Source organism: Kogia breviceps, chromosome 7, assembly GCF_026419965.1.
Source record: "Kogia breviceps isolate mKogBre1 chromosome 7, mKogBre1 haplotype 1, whole genome shotgun sequence".
Taxonomy (NCBI): domain Eukaryota; kingdom Metazoa; phylum Chordata; class Mammalia; order Artiodactyla; family Physeteridae; genus Kogia; species Kogia breviceps.
In genome coordinates this window covers 11,535,521-11,546,466 of record NC_081316.1, presented here as the reverse complement: position 1 = coordinate 11,546,466, position 10,946 = coordinate 11,535,521, and the positions used below count along the sequence as shown (strand labels likewise).

The window sequence follows — 10,946 nt, the reverse complement described above, 5'->3', positions numbered from 1 at the left end:
GCCAGCGCTTTGGAAGAGTGACCATTCCATGAATCCTGACAGATGTCTCTCCCCCCACCAACACTCAAAAAATCCTAACAGAGAGGGCTGATTTCTGTATTTAGTTGCAAACAACATGTTCTGGGGACAAAGAAGAGACTATTGCCTCTACCTGAGGAGAGTATGGGGCCGGGGGAAGAGAGAGGGGGGGGGATTTAGATTTGAACTTGATAGGGGAGGGATGAGGAGGACTCTCATCAGATGTCCAAAGGCAGAAGCAGCGTGGAGGGCTAGAGCGTTGGCCTCTGGGGAGGAGTTGGGAGTGAAGGTCTGGATATCCTATTCCAGAACTGAGATATGCAAAAGCACAGGAGGGATGGTCTATTCCTCCTCTCCTATGAGTTCACAGTGGGCTCACCTCACTTTGGCTTAGAAGCTGTCCTCCTTTTTAAAAGAGGACGGGAGTGTCCTCTTCCAGAAACCACATAGGGTCAGCCCTGAAGGCCTAGCAGCTAAACTTTCTACAGAGACCGCTGGTCCATCCTATCCTAGGAAGACAGTGCACTCACCGAAGGGTAAAGCCCTCCCTTCCCGGACACCAGAGGCTCCAAGAAGGAGGCCGCCAGTAAAGGAAATACGAGGGTGGATGTTGCCTGGGGCTAAGACACAGCGGTGAGCCGGGTGGTTTCTCATCCTCTCTTGCAGTCTGGGACTTGAAAACCCTGATCTGTGCTGGTCTTTCGGCTCGGGGGATGGCTCAGGACTGGGCTGGGCCACCAGACTAAGAGGCCTAGACATCTGACTGTCTCCCTGAAGCTCCTCTCCTGGTGACTTGAGTTTCCAAGGAGTCTTATTTTATCAAGCAAATTCCTAGAAGGAAAACCACCCTACAGGGTTCCAGGCACCTGCAGGAATTTCAGGCTCTGAGGCCTGGAGATGGACAACACTTCAGTCCAATCTGTATCCCCAGTGGGGACTTATCTGGGTCTCATTTGATCTTCACAGTCACCCCTTGATCTAGGTGTGACTTTTGCCCCCATTCCACAGATTACGAAACAGGATAGTTTGTCGGAGGCTACGGATCTAGTTGGGGTGGGTGTAGGGGTGTCCAGGAGGAGTTTAACCTTAGAGCCTCACAGTTTCTTAGGACCCTGCAGGGAGACCTTAGGCAAGCTCCCTTGCCTCTTGGTGGGGGTTGTGTGTGTGTTCTTATTTCCCTATTTGTAAATTAAAGTGATTGCCCATTTGTGATTCTCCATCCATTCCTGTTCAAACTCATCACTTGAGTAGCATTTAAAAACCACAGATTCTGGGACTCAATCCCAGTGTAAGTTCAATAGGTCTGGGGTGAGTCTCCGTAACCTGCATCTTTTAACAAGTAGAGGCATCAACAGATCTGCCTGAGAAACTCAGACCAGTGCTTCGCAAAGTTTACGCTGCAGCTGCATCACGATCCTCTGGGGAGCTTGTTGAAACACATTCCTGAGCTCCTGTGAGATCCTGATTCCGTAAGGCTAGAGTGTGGCCAGGTGCATTTCTCAAGAGCTGATGCCAATGCTGCTGGTGACCATCTTTCTTCATTGAACAAAACTACTCTAAGGACTTTACAAATATTAACTAATTTTATCCTCATAACAGCCATAGGAGGCAGCTACAGTCATCCCCATTTCAAAGGAAACTGTCTCTTGGGGCTTCCCTGGTGGCGCAGTGGGTGAGAATCTGCCTGCCAATGCAGGGGACACAGGTTTGAGCCCTGGTCTGGGAAGATCCCACATGCCACGGAGCAACTGGGCCCGTGAGCCACAGCTACTGAGCCTGCGCGTCTGGAGCCTGTGCTCCACAACAAGTGAGGCCGCGACAGTGAGAGGCCCGTGCACCGCGATGAAGAGTGGCCCCCGCTCGCCGCAACTAGAGAAAGCCCTCTTACAGAAATGAAGACCCAACACAGCCAAAAAAGTAAATAAATTTATATTTTAAAAAAGGAAACTGTCTGCACAGAGACATCAAGCAATTGGCCTCAAGACACACCGCTCATAGCAGAGCCTGGATGACCCACCAAGCAGTCGGCACTTGACTCCCCTCCCTCCGCCTCCCCCCTACTCCCACCCAGCATTGCTTCTCCGCTATTGTTCTAATCAGCTTCCACTACCCCAGCCCACCTCAGCACTTCCCGGGGCTGCTCCACTCCAGTCTCTCTCCCCGATGCCCCAACCTATCCCTCTGTGACCCTTCCTCACTGCTGCTGAGACTGAGATCAGCGCCGACAGCCCCATTCCAGGTCCGCCCCGGCACACCAGCACAGCCGGAAAGAACCTCGCCCAGCCCTCGAGCAGCTAGTACTCGCTGCGGGAAAAAGCTTCTTCAGGGCGGATGGAGTTCCGCGTGCGGCCTGCAGATGGCGCCAGAGGATCAGCCTGAGGAACGGGGAGGGGGAAGGAGGCGGGGGAAAGCGGAGGTGGGTGAGAATTGACAGTCATGATGGCCAATGGCAGCATGGTGTGCCCAACTTCCGTGCTCTGGCCCCCAAGAGCTTCCCACCCCTTTAGCGGGCTGCAATTGTGGCAGGGAACGGAGAGGTGGAGGTGCCACATGCTGCGTCACGTGGTCCTTGAGTGTACCCCTGTTAGTCCAAGGTTGCAATAGCTCATGGGGGCCCAACCTAACACCCCCCTCCCAACTTATCTTCCTCTCAGTTCACTGAGGCTCATCTCACCAGCCTCTGCCAAACTTGTGTCTCCATCACTCTGGGTCCTTGTAGTTTCGGTAAAAGGCATTACTGTCGCTTTGTAGTATAGTCTGAAGTCAGGGAGTCCGATTCCTCCGCTACCGGTCATTGTCTCAGCGGCTATTTCCCGCACTGACAGTGTGGAGCGGGCTGCTTGGCGGGTGGGGGAGGGATGAAAGGTGGGAACCACCCCCTAAATGCCAGGCGTTGTGTTTTGGTGTTTTCCACAGGATTGTCTCATTTCATCATCTTTGTCTTTAATCCATTTCCTGTTTCACAGATGAGGGAACAAGGTGAATAAATTGCCCGTGGGCAGACCTTGGATGATCTTGACTCCTGTCAGAGGCCAACGCCCAAGGTCTTTTTATTGTGCCAAGGCTGCCTTTGCAGCGTCTCAGTGCATGCAGTTCCAGTAAATCACCTCTCCCCACATTGATTCACCCTTCCGACCATCTATTCATTTACTAGGGACCCATCCGCAAGGCATAGGCCTAGTTGCTATTAAAAATCCAAAAATAAAAGAAGAAAAAAGAACTCTGCTATGAAGTAGAGGAGATAAAAAAGATATATACAGGAGATTTTTTAAAAGGTATACACAGAATATTGATACCTATTTTGTTCCAGATAATATGATGGCGTGTGAAGACAAAGACACGGATAAAATCTACCCTTGCCTTTCAGGAGGCCTTAGGCAGGAGTAATCTCTGAACTTTTAATTTCCCACCCCTACAATTTTTAACTAACTGAGCATCCACTCCATATATATTAGTTATGTTATATATGTATATATTCTTCTGTAATTGATAATGTTAGCTCACTTAATTTCTTATTTTTTGGGTAAAAATATAAATGGAGGTGGAAGCAGTTTTTTCATTCACTCCAGTGGACCATCTTGATCACTTCCTGGAGAGCTTCCTTGATCTGGAACCCCCAGCCCTGGTACACGCCTGACTCTCTCCCTTCTTTCTTTAGATCTCTGTTAAGTGCCAGGTTTCCAGAGAGGCCTTCCCTGACCACTCCCTATAAAATATTGTCCTCTCCTCCTCTGTCATCTTCTGTCCCCTTATCCCAATATTTCATATACTACATTTCACTGTATAGTAAATATCCTTATTTTTTGTTAGTTTAGTTTTTGTCTCCTTGCACTAGAATGTAAGCTTCAAAGAACAACAGGGTCCTACTGTAGAGCACAGGGAACGATATTCAATATCCTGTGATAAACCATAATGAAAAAGAATATATATGTATAACTGAGTCACTTTGCTGTACAGTGGAAATTAACACAACATTGTAAATCAACTATACTTCAATAAATTTTTTTAAAAAAGAATGAAATCTTCAAGAGGGGCAGGAAGGAGGTCTGGAACACTGGGGGCTTCGAGACAAAAGCAACAAAGCCAGAGGGTTGGGGATAGAGGGAGAAAGCCTTACCCAGTGCATCCTGAAACCCCCTGGGCTGGGGTGGGAGTAGAGGGAATATGGGAACTGTTTATTCACGCCTCTCCTGATTGCTGCATTCTTGCAATGCTCAGGGCCAGTATCACCCAGCCCTTCCCTCTCCCCCAGTTAGCTATGGTCTCCCCTTCTTCTGATTTTTAGTGAGGAATTGCACATTTTCAGTCCTCACCCCCACGGTAGCAAAGGTAAAGGTCTGATACATAAAGACTCTGCTGTTTGTTTCTCTCAGCATCTTCTCACTTAAGACGTTTGTGGTTGTAGAAAGTGTTCTGGCCTAGGAGCCAGAAGACCTCATCTCTGTAACTGGATTTGCCCCAGAAGAAAAGAGTAAAGGGGATGGTTGAACACCCTATTCCCACACTATCTGACTTCCATCCCGCACAGGAGCCAAGGACACCTAGGAGTTGATCTTGGATTGAGCTTCTTACCCAAACTGTGTCCTGAACTAATGAGAAATGCAGAATCCTGCATGGTTGCCTATTTCTGTGTAATGTAAGGAGAACATGGTGAGAAACCTAGAAAGGGTGTAGAGATTTTTAATCATTGGGCCCCAGCTGCACAAAGGATGAGAACAGTCACACACCCCTGAAGACCTAGGGTGGACAGCATGGTATAAAGTGGAGTGCACCAACATGCACTAGCTTCCCTGTACTGACATGGTGCACACCCATGCCAGCCTCACCTCTGGCCAGCTCTTTGCAGTCTTACACCATTTTATAAACTTGAAGTTGGGTTAAACTCTATTTTATCCTATGATTTTGATTGTTACTCCCTATCTGAGCACCCCCCCGCCCCATTACTAGTCACCCGCTTCTTACTAGCTACGTGACCTGAACAGGTTACCTTCTTTTTTGAGCCTCAATCTCCTTTCGTTTAGAATGGAAAAAAAAATTGGTTATTCTAAAACATGGGGTCACAGGGTCAAAGAAAGATATTGTGGATTTGGAAGACTTCAGAAATTATATCACTAACATACTCATACATAGAAAATATTAGAGTAAGAATTCTAACCAAACATCAAATAAATAGGAGCAGAGACCTCAGTTAGGAGCAGAAAAGAAGGAGAGCAAACAGTGGTGAGCAAAAGAATCTGGCAAATTTTATCTATATAGTTAAATCTAAGCGAACAGTGGTAGACACTCTGGGAATGTGTAATAAAAGTTTTAAAAAAGGATTCTTTAAGTGGAAGTGGAAGTGACTTTAAGTCCACTTCCACTTCTTTAAGTGGAAGTGACTCACTGCAAGGGAAATTCTATGATATCTGGAGCTGAAACATTCATGGTTTGGCTCAGGGGGACCACAGGTAGAGGAGTAGTGCATTTTGTCTCACCCGTCATATTCTTCTGGATGTGGGGAGGGAGATGAATAGGGGAAATGAATCTTTTGGAGAGATGTCATCTTATTGGGATGCAAGTGGAAGCAGAGGGAGAGTAACTGGTACTTTGTCCATCTATAATAGAAGCAAATTTTTGTTCAGCTGTGAGCACTAGGAAAAATACTTTTGACTGAATAAAAAGCTAATAAGAGAATGTGATGAAGAAGCAAATCATAAGATTCCTTAGTGGAGGTAATATCTGTTGCTTTTCTATACACTAATAATGAACCATGAGAAAGGGAAAAAAATAAAACAATCCCATTTAAAATTGCATCCAAAAAAATAAAATACCTAAGAATAAACTTAACCAAGTAGTTGAAAGACTTATACTCTGAAAACTATAAAACATTTATGAAGGAAATTGAAGATGATATGAAGACATGGAAATCTATTGTGTTCTTGGACTGGAAGAATTAATATTGTTAAAATGTCCATACTACCCAAAGCAATCTACAGATTTAAAATACAACCCCTATGAAAATACCCAGGACATTTTTCACAAAACCAGAACAAATAATCTTAAAATTTATATGGAACCACAAAAGACCTGGAATCGCCAAGACAATCTTGAGAAAAAAGAACAAAACTGGAAGTATCACGCTCTCTGTCTTCAGACTATACTACAAGGCTACAGTAATCAAAACAGTATGGTACTGGCACAAAAAATAGACACATAGATTAATGAAATAGAATAGAGAGCCCAGAAATAAACCCACACACTCATGGTCAATTAATCTAAGACAAAGGAAGAAAAATACTATTGATGAAATAAAAAGCTAATAAGGGAATATGATGGATAAGTGAATTCATAAGATTCCTTAGTGGAGGCAATATCCCCACTAAAAAAACAGCCCTTATCTAAAAAAACAGCCCTTATCTTTTGAATAGACTCAGGGTACAATCTTCAAAAGAGAAAAAGCATATACAGGGGAAATAAATTATTTTTCACCCCATTCTCAAGACACTACCTTTCCTGGGATAATTGGTGACTATACAAGCATAAAAACTCCTTTTCAACATATTTCACAGCAGCTGAGCAGTTCAGTGTTCATACATAAGAAGACTGGCTGATCTGGCAAGAAATGAAAAGTTTTACCTTAGATATATTTCTCATGAATAGTTTTTAGGCGGTCAGTTAGTATGCTCAAAAAGGGATTCACAAACCTCTATAATACATGAGTCTGGGACACAGAAACCTAAAGATTTGGACTAAGTTTAGATGAGATCAGGAGCCAAAGAGGCTAGCAGAGGTGTGTGTGTGTGTGTGTGTGTGTGTGTGTGTGTGTGTGTGTGTGTGTGTGTGTGTGTGTGTTCATATAGGGACAGGTGGGTAGCTGTTAGGCTGCTAGTGAGGTGCCATGATCTCCAGGTCCTGGAGTAGGTCCTTGGGAAGACAAACTCTTTTAAAAAGTTGGTGCCCTTACCATTTTAAAATATTTTTATTATTACTCCTGGGCATCATTGTTCAATTTTTAAAAATATCTTGCACAGGCTACTCTTCCCATGGTGACAAGGCAAGGCTTGGTTGCCAAGAGCTTCTGTTGGACTGTCCCTAATTTTTCTTTGTGAGAACAGGTGCTTCTTCAGGGTAAGGAAGGGAGGTGGGAAGGTCCCTAGTAACCTACTCCCTCTCCCTGTTCAAAGGACTCTAAAAGAGCACAGCAGAGACAGTCCGCTGGGATCAACTTTAGTGCTTCCCATACTCTTGAGCTGAGGCTTTCCCTGAAGGTAAAAGAAAAGACTGTTCACTGGGTCATGGGAAGATTCACATGCAAAGCCCAATATTCAGGTACTATTTCAGGGGAGTTTGTATCCACGGTAAAGTAGGATTGGCCCAGGTTCATCTGAATGCAAGGGCAACAGTATAAGGTAAATATGAAGGAACTGATATGATGTGGAGGGTGGGACCAGCCTGGGAGAAAGAGTGGAAAGGGAGAAAGCTAGGTGAGGGTGAACCAAACACGTGTCCGTCTTCTTCAACCCAAAAATTATATGAAATAATGGAAAAAAATAAAAAGAAAGAAAAACAGAATAAATCTGCCCCAATAAGGTACTGTCATGGAGCCTGAAATTTTGAGCAGACGGATGAACATAGAGGAAACACCAGATTGAAACACTTACGGGAGCAGACTGCTGTGAAGATAGGAACTGTAAAAAACCTTTAAGTTTAGGCATGATGGAAGTTGGGTGGGAGATGGCCTAGGATATCTAGTCAATTCCTGTCTCTCCTCCATCCTCACATCTCTGTTTGTCCTAAGCAACATTTATCCACAGGCCAAAGTGATGAGTGTCAGCACCAGGCTAGAGGTACAAATCTTGCCCAACAGGTGGCTGATGTACACAAGCAGGGACCAGAAATAAGACTTAGAAACAAGTTTCCAGTGCCGCCCCATGTGGACGCACAACCCTCGCCTCCCCCAGGGTCCCTGTAGGTCAGCTATGATGAACAGACAAACAGATGAACAGTTCTCAAACACAGAAGCAGAAAACCAGAAATCACAAAAAATTCAAGTTATAATGGTATTGTATAAATCCTACTTTTAAAAAACATTACTTGATCTGTCATTTTCTGAGTAAAGTGTCCTGAATTTTCCCACTTTGACTGTGGATTTACTAATCTTTCTCTGTATGTCTATATATTCTGTAGCTGTCTTGTGTAGTAAGAAAGGTCATGACCTATCTTCTCGGAGGACTCTGTTTTTATCAGATGTTCACCTTAAGGTGTTCTTTTTTCTTTTTCTTTTTTGGCCAATATTGATGTTATTAGCTTGCTTTCAGTTTAACATTTGTCTAATGTATCTTTTTTCCATCCTTTTAACCCTCACATGTTTGTTTCAGATGTGCCTTAGTATGGATTGTATGTTTTTGTGCCTCCCCCTCCCAAATTTATGAGTTGAAGCCCTAACACCCAATGTGATGATTTTTGAAGGTGGGGCATGTTTAGATGAGGTCATGAGGGTGGAGCCCCCATGATGGGATTGGTGTCCTTCTAAGCAGGGGACAAGAAACTAGAGCCCTCTCTCTCATCCTCTTTCTTTCTCCACCATTTGAGGACATAGTTAGAGGGCAAACATCAGTAAGCCAAGAGAAGAGGCTCAGCTTAAATCGGCCTTGTTGGCACCTAGATCTTGGACTTCTCAGACTCCAGAACACTGAGAAATAAATTTCTGTTAAGTTACCCAGTCAATGGAATTCTTTTATGGCAGCCTGAGCAGACTAATATGCATCTTGGACTTTGCTTTTAACTCAATAGATGAGAGACCTGCATTTTAATAGGAAAATTAATCCACCTACTTTTATTATGATTATTGATAATTTTATGCTTATTTTTGCCATATTAAAAAATCTGGAGTCCCTCCCATCAAGACTCTTAGATAGCCTCATCCACCAGAGGGCAGACAGAAAAGCAAGAAGAACTACAATCCTGCAGCCTGTGGAACAAAAACCACATTCACATAAAGATAGACAAGATGAAAAGGTAGAGGGCTATATACCAGATGAAGGAACAAGATAAAACCCCAGAAAAACAACTAAATGAAGTGGAGATAGGCAACCTTCCAGAAAAAGAATTCAGAATAATGATAGTGAAGATGATCCAGGACCCCAGAAAAAGAATGGAAGCAAAGCTCACGAAGATGCAAGAAATGTTTAACAAAGACCTAGAAGAATTAAAGAACAAACAAACAGAGATGAACAATACAATAACTGAAATGAAATCTACACTAGAAGGAATCAATAGCAGAATAACTGAGACAGAAGAACAGATAAGTGACCTGGAAGACAGAATGGTGGAATTCACTGCTGCAGAACAGACTAAAGAAAAAAGAATGAAAAGAAATGAAGACAGCCTAAGAGACCTCTGGGACAACATTAAATGCAACAACATTCGCATTATAGGGGTCCCAGAAGGAGAAGAGAGAGAGAAAGGACCCGAGAAAATATTTGAAGAGATTATAGTCGAAAACTTCCCTAAAATGGGAATGGAAATAGCCACCCAAGTCCAGGAATCACAGTGAGTCCCATACAGGATAAACCCAAGGAGAAACACGCCGAGACACATAGTAATCAAACTGGCAAAAATTAAAGACAAAGAAAAATTATTGAAAGCAGCAAGGGAAAAATGACAAATAACATACAAGGGAACTCCCATAAGGTAAACAGCTGATTTATCAGCAGAAACTCTACAAGCCAGAAGGGAGTGGCATGATATACTCAAAGTGGTGAAAGGGAAGAACCTACAACCAAGTTACTCTACCCAGCAAGGATCTCATTCAGATTCGATGGAGAAATCAAAAGCTTTACAGACAAGCAAAAGCTAAGAGAATTCAGCACCACCAAACCAGCTCTACAACAAATGCTAAAGGAACTTCGCTAAGTGGGAAACACAAGAAAAGAAAAGCACCTACTAAAACAAACCCAAAACAATTAAGAAAATGGTCATAGGAACATACATATCGATAATTACCTTAAACATGAATGGCTTAAATGCTCCAACCAAAAGACACAGGCTTGCTGAATGGATACAAAAACAAGACCCATCTATATGCTGTCTACAAGAGACCCACTTCAGACCTAGGGACACATACAGACTGAGAGTCAGGGGATGGAAAAAGATATTCCATGCAAATGGAAATCAAAAGAAAGCTGGAGTAGCTATACTCAGATCAGATAAAATAGACTTTAAAATAAAGAATGTTACAAGAGACAAGGAAGGACACTACATAATGATCAAGGGATCAATCCAAGAAGAAGATGTAACAATTATAAATATATATGCAGCCAACATAGGGGCACTTCAATACATAAGGCAACTGCTAACAGCTATAAAAGAGGAAATCAACAGTAACACAATAAAAGTGGGGGACTTTAACACCTCACTTACACCAATGGACAGATAATCCAAAATGAAAATAAATAAGGAAACAGAAGCTTTAAATGACACAGTAGACCAGAAAGATTTAATTGATATTTATAGGACATTCCATCCAAAAACAGCAGATTACACTTTCTTCTCAAGTGTGCAGGACGGAACATTCTCCAGGAAGATCACATCTTGGGTCACAAATCAAGCCTCAGTAAGTTTAAGAAAATTGAAATCATTATCAAGCATATTTTCTGACCACAACACTATGAGATCAGAAGTGAAATACAGGGAAAAAACTTTAAAAACACAAACACATAGAGGCTAAACAATACATTACTAAATAACCAAGAGATCACTGAAGAAATCAAAGAGGAAATCAAAAAATACCTAGAGACAAATGACAATGAAAACACGACGATCCAAAACCTATGGGATGCTGCAAAAGCAGTTCTAAGAGGGAACTTTATAGCTATACAAGCCTACCTCAAGAAAAAAAGAAAAATCTCAAGTGAACAATTTAACCTTACACCTAAAGGAACTAGAGC

General features: G+C 43.1%; 1 protein-coding gene across 1 annotated transcript in view; it reads left to right on the top strand.

The window, feature by feature from the left end:
• The window catches only part of LOC131760492 (glycine N-phenylacetyltransferase), a 46,125-nt gene that overhangs the window by 2,875 nt on the left and 32,304 nt on the right, over nt 1-10,946 (top strand). The gene's annotated exons all lie outside the window — the stretch shown is intronic.